Genomic DNA, 14,222 nt, shown 5'->3' with positions numbered 1-14,222 from the left:
TCCTTCGCCCCTCCCTCCCCCTCATCTACCATCCTTCGCCCCTCCCCCTCATCACCATCCCTCGTCCCTCCCTCCCCCATCACCATCCTTCGTCCCTCCCTCCCCCCATCCACCATCCTTCGTCCCTCCCTCCCCCATCACCATCCTTCGTCCCTCCCCTCCCATCACCATCCCATGCTTTGCCCCTCCCTCCCCCCCTCATCACCATCCTCCCTCCCCCTCATCACCATCCTTCGCCCCTCCCTCCCCCTCATCACCATCCTTCGCCCCTCCCTCCCCCTCATCACCATCCTTCGCCCATCCGCCCCCCATCACCATCCTTCGTCTCCCTCCCTCCCCCCATCCACCATCCTTCGTCCCTCTCTCCCCCATCACATCCTTCGTCCCTCCCTCCCCCATCACATCCTTCGTCCCTCCCTCCCCCATCACATCCTCGTTCCCTCCCTCCCATCACCACCTTCTTTCCCTCCCCCATCACCATCCTTCGTCCCTCCCTCCCATCACCATCCTTCTTCCCTCCCTCCCCCATCCTTCTTTCCCTCCCTCCCCCATCCTTCTTCCCTCCCTCCCCCCCATCACCATCCTTCGTCCCCTCCTCCCATCACCATCCTTCGTCCCCTCCCTCCCATCACCATCCTTCTTCCCTCCCTCCCATCACCACCCCGTTCTTTGCCCCTCACACCCTCCATCACCATCCTTCTTCCCTCCCCCATCACCATCCCTTCGCCCCGCCCTCCCCCTTCACCATCCTTCGCCCCCTCCCTCCCCCCCTTCACCATCCTTCGCCCCTCCCTCCCCCCCCATCACCATCTTCGCCCCTCCCTCCCCCCCCCATTCACCATCCTTCGCCCCTCCCTCCCCCCCATCACCATCCTCGCCCCTCCCTCCCCCCCCATCACCATCCTTCGCCTTCTCCCCTCCCCCCATCACCATCCTTCGCCCCTCCCTCCCCCCCATCACCATCCTTCGCCCCTCCCTCCCCCCCCCATCACCATCCCTTCGCCCCTCCCTCCCCCATCACCATCCTTCGCCCCTCCCTCCCCCCATCACCATCCTTCTTCCCTCCCTCCCCATCACGATCCTTCGCCTTCCCTACCACCATCCTTCGCCCTTCCCCTACCACCATCCTTCGCCCTTCCCCTACCACCATCCTTCGCCCCTCCCCCACCACCATCCTTCGCCCCTCCCCCACCACCATCCTTCGCCCCTCATTCCCCCATCACCATCCTTCGCCCTTCCCCCCACCACCATCCTTCACACCCCCACCCGTTACTCTTTTACATGGCCCATGTCTCACCTATAGCCACCGGATGTCCTGCTCACCAAAGCCTGCCCAGCGTCCAGCTGAAAGTCCTCATGGAGCAGACAGTGTGAAAGCCGGGAGACTGAAGCGAGAAGAGACGACATTACACGGGTTAAGGGGAAAGCCCCATTACCGGACCCCCCGACATTCCTCCTCAACACACAGGACCATCCACCCCCCCCCACTCCGGACATCCCACACACACTTACTCCTACAGCCTTGGGGAACTATGCGACAGGCCATACCACGGGTGGGCGGGGCACAACATTAGAAGCGTCCTCCCCTTGTTGGTCCCCCTCACGTGTTCACGGTTTTTAGCAAACAAGGGTTACCTGGAAGCAGAAGGAGCAGTGCTGAAGATGCATTACTAGTGGTCACCAATGGATACCGATATACCCCAATAGAAAAAGCAATATGCACATGAAAGGTAGACATCCAGATAATCTCTATTACATAGCAAATAACAATACACAAAATATGTACAATTACCCAACCAGGAGCAATAAGACCAGGGAGGCGCCCTAGATACCATGCTACATCCACTACAATGTCCCAGCCAGGACTCCTCAACCAGCTGACCCAGGAAGCTAGAGGAGAGATCCATAAGCCATCCACAAGCAACACGTAATGCAGTCCTTAGCTAAGGGGAAAAATAGATTCCCCATGTGGAGTCCGAAAAATAAAGAGGAGGTCAGGTGGGAGCAGAGAGCACACCCCCGCGCTCGGCCACTCCCGGCTTCCTCAGGGATGTGAGCGCCAATCATACTACAACATATTTAAGAACCTTAGAGAGGCCAATCCATCCAAACTCAGCCAGACCACCATTTTTTTTTTTTTAAATATTAATTTTATAACGTTACCCTCACTGATAAGTTACATCTACAGATTTTGATAGAGCATGACATATCTGGAAAAAAAGAAACCTGTTTTTGGGGTGTGTCTGATAGTGATAGTGGATCGGACGTTTTTTGGGTTATTTCCAGCTGACTGCTGTAGTTATATAACCAACGGTTAATTGTTCTGCGATTTAGAAGGGAAGTAGCCTGAACATTGCCATAACACCTATATACTTATTATTATACTTCTACTAAACAACCGCAGCGTGTAACACCCGTAACAAAGATACAAAAGTTTATGCTGTGATCTAACAAAATGGTTCTGTATAAAACCCTGGGTGAAAGTAAGGCTATGGACCTGCCATCTAACAACATGACATTGCTTAAAGTGTACCTGTTAATTTTTTATTTTTTTTTGCAGAAATCAATAGTACAGGCGATTTTAATAAACTTTGTAATTGGGTTTATTAGCCGAGAAATACATTTTTATCATGAAAAAGCAGTTTGAAGCTCTCCCCCCTGTCTTCATTGTTCTCTATGGAGAGGGGAGGGGTGGAGGGAGATGACGCCCCCACTAAGGTTTTTGCATTTCTTTTATCCTTAATTAAGTGTTACGGGTGTTGCACACTTGCCATATGGGTGTTGCACAATTGCCGTTACGGGTGTTGCACATTCACACTCATAATACCCGTAACATAAACATGCATGTGTTTGAAGCCATTATACTTCTGTAAGCCTTGTATTTTTATGGATATTTTTATTTAACCCAATCTCCATTGTTTTCAGCAGTGGTCATTTAAAATTTTTAAAGCAAAATGTGATGGCTTTGCGACACGACATTTTCAATCAAACACTAACATAATAAGACAAAAGGCTTTACTTGAGTAAAATCTGTAAAAGCGACTCTGTACCCACAATCTGACCCCCCCCCCCCCCCTTGTACCTTCGGATAGCTGCTTTTAATCCAAGATCTGTCCTGGGGTCCGTTCGGCAGGTAATGCAGTTATTGTCCTAAAATATAAATTTGAAACTTGCAGCCCTGTGCCAAACGGGAGTATCTGAGCCCTTACCTTACACCACCCCTCCGTCCCTCCTCCCCACACTCTTCATCATTAGGAATGCTACTGAAACATTTTCTCCATGCTGAACATTGCACAGGTGTCTTAATGAAGCAGCCCATGTGCCGGGCTGACACAGGTGGTGAATAATAGGCAATCTGCCTGGAGCATTCCTAATGATGAGGAGGGCTGGGAGGAGGGACAGAGGGTGTGCCAGCCTAATGCACACACAATGTAAGCCCGCCGTTCAGCACGGAGCTGCCAGTTAAAAGTTGTTTTTTAGGGCAATAACAGCATCACCTTCCGAACGGACCCGAGGACAGTTCTTGGATTAAAAGCAGCTATCCGAGGGTACAAGTGGTTTTTTTTTGTGTTTTTTTTACACGAGATATTACTGGGGGTGAAACGCAGCCACTGGGGGTGAAACGCAGCCACTGGGGGTGCAACGCAGCCACTGGGGGTGCAACGCAGCCACTGGGGGTGCAACGCAGCCACTGGGGGTGCAACGCAAGCCACTGGGGCGGTGCAACGCAGCCACTGGGGTGCAACGCAGCCACTGGGGGTGCAACGCAGCCACTGGGGGTGCAACGCAGCCACTGGGGGTGCAACGCAGCCACTGGGGGTGCAACGCAGCCACTGGGGGTGCAACGCAGCCACTGGGGGTGCAACGCAGCCACTGGGGGTGCAACGCAGCCACTGGGGGTGAAACGCAGCCACTGGGGGTGAAACGCAGCCACTGGGGGTGAAACGCAGCCACTGATGATGTAATACAGCCACTGGTGATGTAATACAGCCACTGGTGATGTAACACAGCCACTGATGATGTAATACAGCCACTGATGATGTAATACAGCCACTGATGATGTAATACAGCCACTGATGATGTAATACAGCCACTGATGATGTAACACAGCCACTGATGATGTAATACAGCCTCAGGAGCCGCCAGTCACACTTAGAGGAGCTGATAAGCATATGTAATAGTAAGTGCAGTAACTGTATTACATAGATTGTGTTATACAATTCATAGAGAATAACCTGCATCCAGCGACCTAAGAGAACTGGGTATTAGATATAATAGTGAGATATTCAGAGCACAGGGCGCAGTCAGACCAATTATACCAAACAATACAAAATAGGAGAACCAACTTTGGAGCTTTTCTTACTTCCAGTCAGGCTACAAGAAACATGGGGTCTGTATCATTACAATGCATATTAACCCTGTAATACTTGCATCCTTACCAGGGTACTGAAAGTAAGCATATAGGCCAATGCCGACACAGATCATGTCCACAATACAGCAACGGCACCTCGGCTAAATACGAGGATCAGAGATGGTAATCCTGCCTATCGTGTGTCTAAAGTATCATGTATCCAAGCACTCAATCTATACAAATACGGAGGCAGCACCATGTGATACACACACACACACCCATGTGATAATGGGGCATTAGACATAGATCATATACCAATAGGTGTCCTATCCTAATGCTAGCTCATTATGTCACACAATAAAACATATCTATCCAAACAGCGTCATATAACATAATAACATATACACATCAAATCTCATCATCCCATGCTAAATATGCGGGATACACAACATAGTATATACAGGTTCAAATACCCGCTCATATCCCTTGCCATGTGGCACCACTATGGCATACACTGCAACGTCTTATCACCATATACCATACAATTATAGCTGCACATAGGGCACGGCATTAGAATAAAGGACACGTGATCTCCACCCATGTGCCGAAAATATACTTATCAAACACTGTATAATACACACAGGCCTAGATATGCCAAAATATAGTGTGTATGGGCACATATGCCACATCGTGACCATTATTACCACATAATGTAATGACACAAAAAACAACATAGTATGAACGCATAGAAAGCGTACCACAGCAAGGGAGTCCCAACGGAGGAATCTGGATTAGGAATATAGAGATTCAGGCTGCCCATGTGATAACTTGTGTCCTATGGGTATACGTGACCACAATAACTAAGGGGTATAACACCCATATTCAACACGTGATGGTAATCGTATAGCAGAACCGCATCTATAATAGATACTTGATGGTGATGATCTTATAGCAGAACCGCATCCGTAATAGATACATGATGGTAATCGTATAGCAGAACCGCATCTATAATAGATACATGATGGTAATTGTATAGCAGAACCGCATCCGTAATAGATACATGATGGTAATCGTATAGCAGAACCGCATCTATAATAGATACATGATGGTGATCGTATAGCAGAACCGCATCTATAATAGATACATGATGGTGATGATCTTATAGTAGAACCGCATCCGTAATAGATACATGATGGTAATCGTATAGCAGAACAGCATCTGTAATAGATACATGATGGTGATCGTATAGCAGAACCGCATCCGTAATAGATACATGATGGTAATTGTATAGCAGAACCGCATCCGTAATAGATACATGATGGTAATCGTATAGCAGAACCGCATCTATAATAGATACATGATGGTAATTGTATAGCAGAACCGCATCCGTAATAGATACATGATGGTAATCGTATAGCAGAACCGCATCTATAATAGATACATGATGGTGATCGTATAGCAGAACCGCATCTATAATAGATACATGATGGTGATGATCTTATAGTAGAACCGCATCCGTAATAGATACATGATGGTAATCGTATAGCAGAACAGCATCTGTAATAGATACATGATGGTGATCGTATAGCAGAACCGCATCCGTAATAGATACATGATGGTGATGATCTTATAGTAGAACCGCATCCGTAATAGATACATGATGGTGATCTTATAGCAGAACCGCATCCGTAATAGATACATGATGGTGATCTTATAGCAGAACCGCATCCGTAATAGATACATGATGGTGATCGTATAGCAGAACCGCATCCGTAATAGATACATGATGGTGATGATCGTATAGCAGAACCGCATCCGTAATAGATACATGATGGTAATCGTATAGCAGAACCGCATCCGTAATAGATACATGATGATGATCGTATAGCAGAACCGCATCCGTAATAGATACATGATGGTGATGATCGTATAGCAGAACCGCATCCGTAATAGATACATGATGGTAATCGTATAGCAGAACCGCATCCGTAATAGATACATGATGGTGATGATCGTATAGCAGAACCGCATCTATAATAGATACATGATGGTAATCGTATAGCAGAACCGCATCCGTAATAGATACATGATGGTGATGATCGTATAGTAGAACCGCATCCACAATAGATACATGATGGTAATCGTATAGCAGAACCGCATCCGTAATAGATACATGATGGTAATCGTATAGCAGAACCGCATCCGTAATAGATACATGATGGTGATGATCGTATAGCAGAACCGCATCTATAATAGATACATGATGGTGATCGTATAGCAGAACCGCATCCGTAATAGATACATGATGGTAATCGTATAGCAGAACCGCATCCGTAATAGATACATGATGGTAATCGTATAGCAGAACCGCATCCGTAATAGATACATGATGGTGATCGTATAGCAGAACCGCATCCGTAATAGATACATGATGGTAATCGTATAGTAGAACCGCATCCGTAATAGATACATGATGGTAATCGTATAGTAGAACCTCATCTACAATAGATACATGATGGTGATGATCGTATAGCGGATGTAGCGTGGTATCTATTGCACCTCCCTGGTCTTACTGCTCCTGGTTGGTAATTGTACATATTTTGTGTATTGTTATTTGCTATGGAATAGAGATTTTCTTGATGTGCTACCTTTCATGTGAACATGTTTTTTTTCGCATTGGTTTAGCACTCAGGTTTATATGGTGGTGCCCACTATTTTCTTAGCTTGGTCACCAATGACCAATATCTATCCACCGATACACAGCTAATACTATATGCAGATAATAAATCTACCATGTCCCTACTCACCATGCTCAGGACAGCGAACCTTCTCCATTATGTCAGCAAGGCGATCAGGGGTGCTCTGCAAGAAACAACATACAGATAACAGCAGGGGCAGGGTTGGAGGCGGGTAACAGTACAGGTATAGACTATGAGCTCCTGCTACTTGAATAGATAGGACGTAGTGCGGATACCTGCAGACAAACACGTACGTCACATGACACCAGACAATGTGCCCCACAACTCACTTTCTCTCTGGACTATGCAGGAGGGCACACCACACACAAACACAGGAGGGCATCACTTCTCACACATCAGTGCCCGAACCAGATTATTACTGTACAATACTGACTACACACACTTATACAGACGCTTCCCTAAAGTTCGGGGAAATAACTGTGCCTGACCGCAGAGTAGCCTGTTCAACAACTGATAGAAGCCCGGACCCCTCTCTTAGAGCGGCACAGTCCCTTAACTTCACCTACCAGACACCCACTCTGTGACACCATGCCCCTCCACATTCCTATATGTTATATCGTCATAGGAACTTACCCAGATTGGGAGCTAAAGGTCCTTATGTAGCAGAACAATTTGTGTATGGCGATGTAGCAGAGGGTGTGCGTTTGTGTATGTTGATATAGAAGCACTGTGTGTGTTGGTGGCATGTATGTCGTAGTTTGTTGCGGCTATTGATTGCTCAGCCTGCAGCTGTTTTTATTTCCCTATATTGCTACAATGTGATACTAGCCACCATATCATAAGTGTACCAACGTGCTAGTGCTTTATAGACGGGCCAGCGTGCTAGTGCTTTATATGCGGGCCAGCGTGCTAGTGCTTTATACGCGGACCAGTGTGCTAGTGCTTTACAGGCGGGCCGAGCGAGCTAGTGCTTTATACGCGGGCCAGCGAGCTAATGCTTTACAGGCGGGCCAGCGTGCTAGTGCTTTATACGCGGGCCAGCGTGCTAGTGCTTTACAGGGGGGCCAGCGAGCTAATGCTTTACAGGCGGGCCAGCGAGCTAGTGCTTTATACGCGGGCCAGCGTGCTAGTGCTTTACAGGCGGGCCAGCGTGCTAGTGCTTTACAGGGGGGCCAGCGAGCTAGTGCTTTATACGCGGGCCAGTGAGCTAATGCTTTACAGGCGGGCCAGCGAACTAGTGCTTTATACGCGGGCCAGCGAGCTAATGCTTTATACGCGGGTCAGCGAGCTAGTGCTTTATACGCGGGTCAGCGAGCTAGTGCTTTATACGCGGGCCAGCGAGCTAATGCTTTACAGGCGGGCCAGCGAACTAGTGCTTTACAGGCGGGCCAGCGAGCTAGTGCTTTATACGCGGGCCAGCGAGCTAGTGCTTTATACGCGGGCCAGCGAGCTAATGCTTTACAGGCGGGCCAGCGAACTAGTGCTTTATACGCGGGCCAGCGAACTAGTGCTTTATACGCGGGCCAGCGAACTAGTGCTTTATATTTATACGTAGGCATTTTCCTGGATGGGGGAGGGGGGGTTATCTCTCAATTTTCCAGTTCGGTTTGTTTGGTATGTCTATGCAGCACAGTGTGGTATGTAATATAGTGGCTGATAGGTTAGACAGAGGACAGAACATTGAGGTGGAAGAAGAAGGGTCCTGTGGGGGGAGGATAAGAGCAGTGGATAAGGAGAAGGGTCCTGTGGGGGGAGGATAAGACCAGTGGATAGGGAGAAGGGTCCTGTGGGGGGAGGATAAGACCAGTGGATAGGGAGAAGGGTCCTGTGGAGGAGGATAAGAGCAGTGGATAGGGAGAAGGGTCCTGTGGGGGAGGATAAGAGCAGTGGATAGGGAGAAGGGTCCTGTGGGGGAGGATAAGAGCAGTGGATAGGGAGAAGGGTCCTGTGGGGGGGGGGGGGGGGAGGATAAGAGCAGTGGATAGGGAGAAGGGTCCTGTGGAGGAGGATAAGAGCAGTTGGATAGGGAGAAGGGTCCTGTGGGGGGAGGATAAGAGCAGTGGATAGGGAGAAGGGTCCTGTGGGGGAGGATAAGAGCAGTGGATAGGGAGAAGGGTCCTGTGGGGGGAGGATAAGAGCAGTGGATAGGGAGAAGTTTCCTGTGGGGGGAGGATAAGAGCAGTGGAAAAGGAGAAGGGTCCTGTGGGGGGAGGATAAGAGCAGTGGATAGGGAGAAGGGTCCTGTGGGGGAGGATAAGAGCAGTGGATAGGGAGAAGGGTCCTGTGGGGGGAGGATAAGAGCAGTGGATAAGGAGAAGGGTCCTGTGGGGGGAGGATAAGACCAGTGGATAGGGAGAAGTGTCCTGTGGGGGGAGGATAAGAGCAGTGGATAGGGAGAAGGGTCCTGTGGGGGGAGGATAAGAGCAGTGGATAAGGAGAAGGGTCCTGTGGGGGGAGGATAAGAGCAGTGGATAGGGAGAAGGGTCCTGTGGGGGGAGGATAAGAGCAGTGGATAAGGAGAAGGGTCCTGTGGGGGAAGGGGAGGATAAGAGCAGTGGATAGGGAGAAGGGTCCTGTGGGGGGAGGATAAGAGCAGTGGATAGGGAGAAGGGTCCTGTGGGGGAAGATAAGAGCAGTGGATAGGGAGAAGGGTCCTGTGGGGGAGGATAAGAGCAGTGGATAAGGAGAAGGGTCCTGTGGGGGGAGCGGGAGGATAAGAGCAGTGGATAGGGAGAAGGGTCCTGTGGGGGGGGGGGGGAGGATAAGAGCAGTGGATAGGGAGAAGGGTCCTGTGGGGGAGGATAAGAGCAGTGGATAAGGAGAAGGGTCCTGTGGGGGAGGATAAGAGCAGTGGATAGGGAGAAGGGTCCTGTGGGGGGAGGATAAGAGAAGTGGATAGGGAGAAGGGTCCTGTGGGGGGAGGATAAGAGCAGTGGATAGGGAGAAGGGTCCTGTGGGGGGAGGATAAGAGCAGTGGATAGGGAGAAGAGTCCTGTGGGGGAGGATAAGAGCAGTGGATAGGGAGAAGGGTCCTGTGGGGGAGGATAAGAGCAGTGGATAGGGAGAAGGGGTCCTGTGGAGGAGGATAAGAGCAGTGGATAGGGAGAAGGGTCCTGTGGAGGAGGATAAGAGTAGTGGATAGGGAGAAGGGTCCTGTGGAGGAGGATAAGAGCAGTGGATAAGGAGAAGGGTCCTGTGGGGGGAGGATAAGAGCAGTGGATAGGGAGAAGGGTCCTGTGGGGGAGGATAAGAGCAGTGGATAGGGAGAAGGGTCCTGTGGGGGGAGGATAAGAGCAGTGGATAGGGAGAAGGGTCCTGTGGGGGAAGATAAGAGCAGTGGATAGGGAGAAGGGTCCTGTGGGGGGAGGATAAGAGCAGTGGATAGGGAGAAGGGTCCTGTGGGGGGAGGATAAGAGCAGTGGATAAGGAGAAAGGTCCTGTGGGGGGAGGATAAGACCAGAGGATAGGGAGAAGGGTCCTGTGGGGGGAGGATAAGAGCAGTGGATAGGGAGAAGGGTCCTGTGGGGTGGAGGATAAGAGCAGTGGATAAGGAGAAGGGTCCTGTGGGGGAGGATAAGAGCAGTGGATAGGGAGAAGGGTCCTGTGGGGGAGGATAAGAGCAGTGGATAAGGAGAAGGGTCCTGTGGGGGGAGGGGGAGGATAAGAGCAGTGGATAGGGAGAAGGGTCCTGTGGGGGGAGGATAAGAGCAGTGGATAGGGAGAAGGGTCCTGTGGGGGAGGATAAGAGCAGTGGATAGGGAGAAGGGTCCTGTGGGGAGGATAAGAGCAGTGGATAGGGAGAAGGGTCCTGTGGGGGAGGATAAGAGCAGTGGATAAGGAGAAGGGTCCTGTGGGGGGAGGATACGAGCAGTGGATAGGGAGAAGGGTCCTGTGGGGGGAGGATAAGAGCAGTGGATAAGGAGAAGGGTCCTGTGGGGGGAGGGGGAGGATAAGAGCAGTGGATAGGGAGAAGGTCCTGTGGGGGGAGGATAAGAGCAGTGGATAAGGAGAAGGGTCCCTGTGGGGGGAGGGGGAGGATAAGAGCAGTGGATAGGGAGAAGGGTCCTGTGGGGGGGGGGGGAGGATAAGAGCAGTGGATAAGGAGAAGGGTCCTGTGGGGGGAGGGGGAGGATAAGAGCAGTGGATAAGGAGAAGGTCCTGTGGGGGGAGGGATAAGAGCAGTGGATAGGGAGAAGGGTCCTGTGGGGGGAGGATAAGAGCAGTGGATAGGGAGAAGGGTCCTGTGGGGGGAGGATAAGAGCAGTGGATAGGGAGAAGGGTCCTGTGGGGGAGGATAAGAGCAGTGGATAGGGAGAAGGGTCCTGTGGGGGGGAGGATAAGAGCAGTGGATAGGGAGAAGAGTCCTGTGGGGGGAGGATAAGAGCAGTGGATAGGGAGAAGGGTCCTGTGGGAGGAGGATAAGAGCAGTGGATAGGGAGAAGAGTCCTGTGGGGGGAGGATAAGAGCAGTGGATAGGGAGAAGGGTCCTGTGGGGGGAGGATAAGAGCAGTGGATAGGGAGAAGGGTCCTGTGGGGGGAGGATAAGAGCAGTGGATAAGGAGAAGGGTCCTGTGGGGGAGGATAAGAGCAGTGGATAAGGAGAAGGGTCCTGTGGGGGGAGGATAAGAGCAGTGGATAGGGAGAAGGGTCCTGTGGGGGAGGATAAGAGCAGTGGATAGGGAGAAGGGTCCTGTGGGGGGAGGATAAGAGCAGTGGATAGGGAGAAGGGTCCTGTGGGGGGAGGGGGAGGATAAGAGCGGTGGATAGGGAGATCCATATGTTGCAGATGAGCAGTGGGATGATTGTAGTCACAGCACTGTAATAAATCCCATTTCTTATAATGAAGGGGTTAAACACGATGGTAATATAAAGTGTATGGTCACTAATGCCAGAAGTCTAGCAGCAATATGGGGGAGCTGGAGGCCTTGGTGCTGGAGGAGTCCATTGATGTGGTTGGTGTGACTGAGACATGGCTGGACTCCTCACATGACTGGGCTGTCAATAGCCAGGGATTTACATTGTTCAGAAGGGAGGAGGAGTATGTCTGTATGGTGTAAGGACAGGGTGGGCAGAAGGGGAGGAGGAGTATGTCTGTATGGTATTAGGACAGGGTGGGCAAGGGGAGGAGTATGTCTGTATGGTATAAGGACAGGGTGGGCAGGAGGAGGAGTATGTCTGTATGGTATAAGGACAGGGTGGGCAGGGGGAGGAGTATGTCTGTATGGTATAAGGGAACAGGGTGGGCAGGAGGAGGGAGTATGTCCTGTATGGTATAAGGACAGGGTGGGCAGGAGGAGGAGTATGTCTGTATGGTATAAGGACAGGGTGGGCAGGAGGAGAGTATGTCTGTATGGTATAAGGACCGGGTGGGCAGGAGGAGGAGGAGTATGTGTGTAGGTATAAGGACAGGGTGGGCAGGAGGAGGAGGAGTATGTGTGTATTATAAGGACAGGGTGGGCAGGAGGAGGAGTATGTCTGTATGGTATAAGGGACAGGGTGGGCAGGAGGAGGAGTATGTCTGTATGGTATAAGGACAGGGTGGGCAGGAGGAGGAGTATGTCTTGTATGGTCTAAGGGACCGGGTGGGCAGGGGGAGGAGTATGTCTGTATGGTATAAGGACAGGGTGGGCAGGAGGAGGAGTATGTCTGTATGGTATAGGGAAAGGGCGGGCAGGAGGAGGAGTATGTCTGTATGGTATAGGGAAAGGGCGGGCAGGAGGAGGAGTATGTCTGTATGGTATAAGGACAGGGTGGGCAGGAGGAGGAATATGTCTGTATGGTATAAGGACAGGGTGGGCAGGGGGAGGAGGAGTATGTCTGTATGGTATAGGACAGGGTGGGCAGGGGGAGGAGTATGTCTGTATGGTATAAGGACAGGGTGGGCAGGGGGAGGAGGATTATGTCTGTATGGTATAAGGACAGGAAGGGCAGGGGGAGGAGGAGTACGTCTGTATGGTATAAGGACAGGGTGGGCAGGAGGAGGAGTATGTCTGTATGGTATAAGGACAGGGTGGGCAGGAGGAGGAGTATGTCTGTATGGTTTAAGGACAGGGTGGTCAGGAGGAGGAGTATGTCGTATGGTGTAAGGACAGGGTGAGCAGGGGGAGGAGGAGTATGTCTGTATGGTATAAGGACAGGGTGGGCAGGAGGAGGAGTAGTATGTATGTAGTATAAGGACAGGGTGGGGAGGAGTATGTCTGTATGGTATAAGGACAGGGTGGGGAGGAGTATGTCTGTATGGTATAAGGACAGGGTGGGCAGAAGGGGAGGAGGAGTATGTCTGTATGGTATAAGGACAGGGTGGGCGGGAGGAGGAGTATGTCTGTATGGTATAAGGACAGGGTGGGCAGGAGGAGGAGGAGTACGTCTATATGGTATAAGGACAGGGTGGGCAGGAGGAGGAGTAGGAGGAGGAGTATGTCTGTATGGTATAAGGACAGGGTGGGCAGGAGGAGGAGTATGTCTGTATGGTATAAGGACAGGGTGGGCAGGAGGAGGAGGAGTACGTCTATATGGTATAAGGACAGGGTGGGCAGGAGGAGGAGTATGTCTGTATGGTATAGGGAAAGGGCGGGCAGTAGGAGGAGTATTCTGTATGGTATAAGGACAGGGTGGTCAGGAGGAGGAGTATGTCTGTATGGTGTAAGGACAGGGTGAGCAGGGGGAGGAGGGAGTATGTCTGTATGGTATAAGGACAGGGTGGGGAGGAGTATGTCTGTATGGTGTAAGGACAGGGTGAGCAGGGGGAGGAGGAGTATGTCTGTATGGTATAAGGACAGGGTGGGGAGGAGTATGTCTGTATGGTATAAGGACAGGGTGGGACAGAAGGGAGGAGGAGTATGTCTGTATGGTATAAGGACAGGGCGGGCAGGAGGAGGAGGAGGAGGAGTATGTCTGTTATAGTATAAGGAAAGGGCGAGTATGTCTGTATTGTATAAGGACAGGGTGGGCAGGAGGCAGGAGGAGGAGGAGGTATGTCTGTATAGTATAAGGAAAGGGCGAGTATGTCTGTATGTTAGAAAATTATATTAAGTGAGTGTAACAGATGCAATAGTGGGGGATGACTGTGATGATCAGGAGAAAGCAGAGATACCTAATGGGTACTTAATAGTGTACCTGGATAGGGGGGCGGCTGTGGATATAGTGCTACCTGGATAGATGGGAGGCTGTGG

At 50.8% G+C, this 14,222-nt stretch overlaps 1 pseudogene; it reads right to left on the bottom strand.

The window, feature by feature from the left end:
• LOC138774987 (transcription termination factor 2-like) overlaps nucleotides 1-7,186 on the bottom strand; it is a 40,378-nt pseudogene extending 33,192 nt beyond the window's left edge.
• Nucleotides 7,187-14,222: the final 7,036 nt, after the last annotated feature.

Source organism: Dendropsophus ebraccatus, unplaced genomic scaffold (assembly GCF_027789765.1).
Source record: "Dendropsophus ebraccatus isolate aDenEbr1 unplaced genomic scaffold, aDenEbr1.pat pat_scaffold_1205_ctg1, whole genome shotgun sequence".
NCBI classification, from domain to species: Eukaryota; Metazoa; Chordata; class Amphibia; order Anura; family Hylidae; genus Dendropsophus; species Dendropsophus ebraccatus.
The sequence above is the reverse complement of the archived record's forward strand: the minus strand, read 5'-3'. Positions and strand labels throughout refer to the sequence as shown.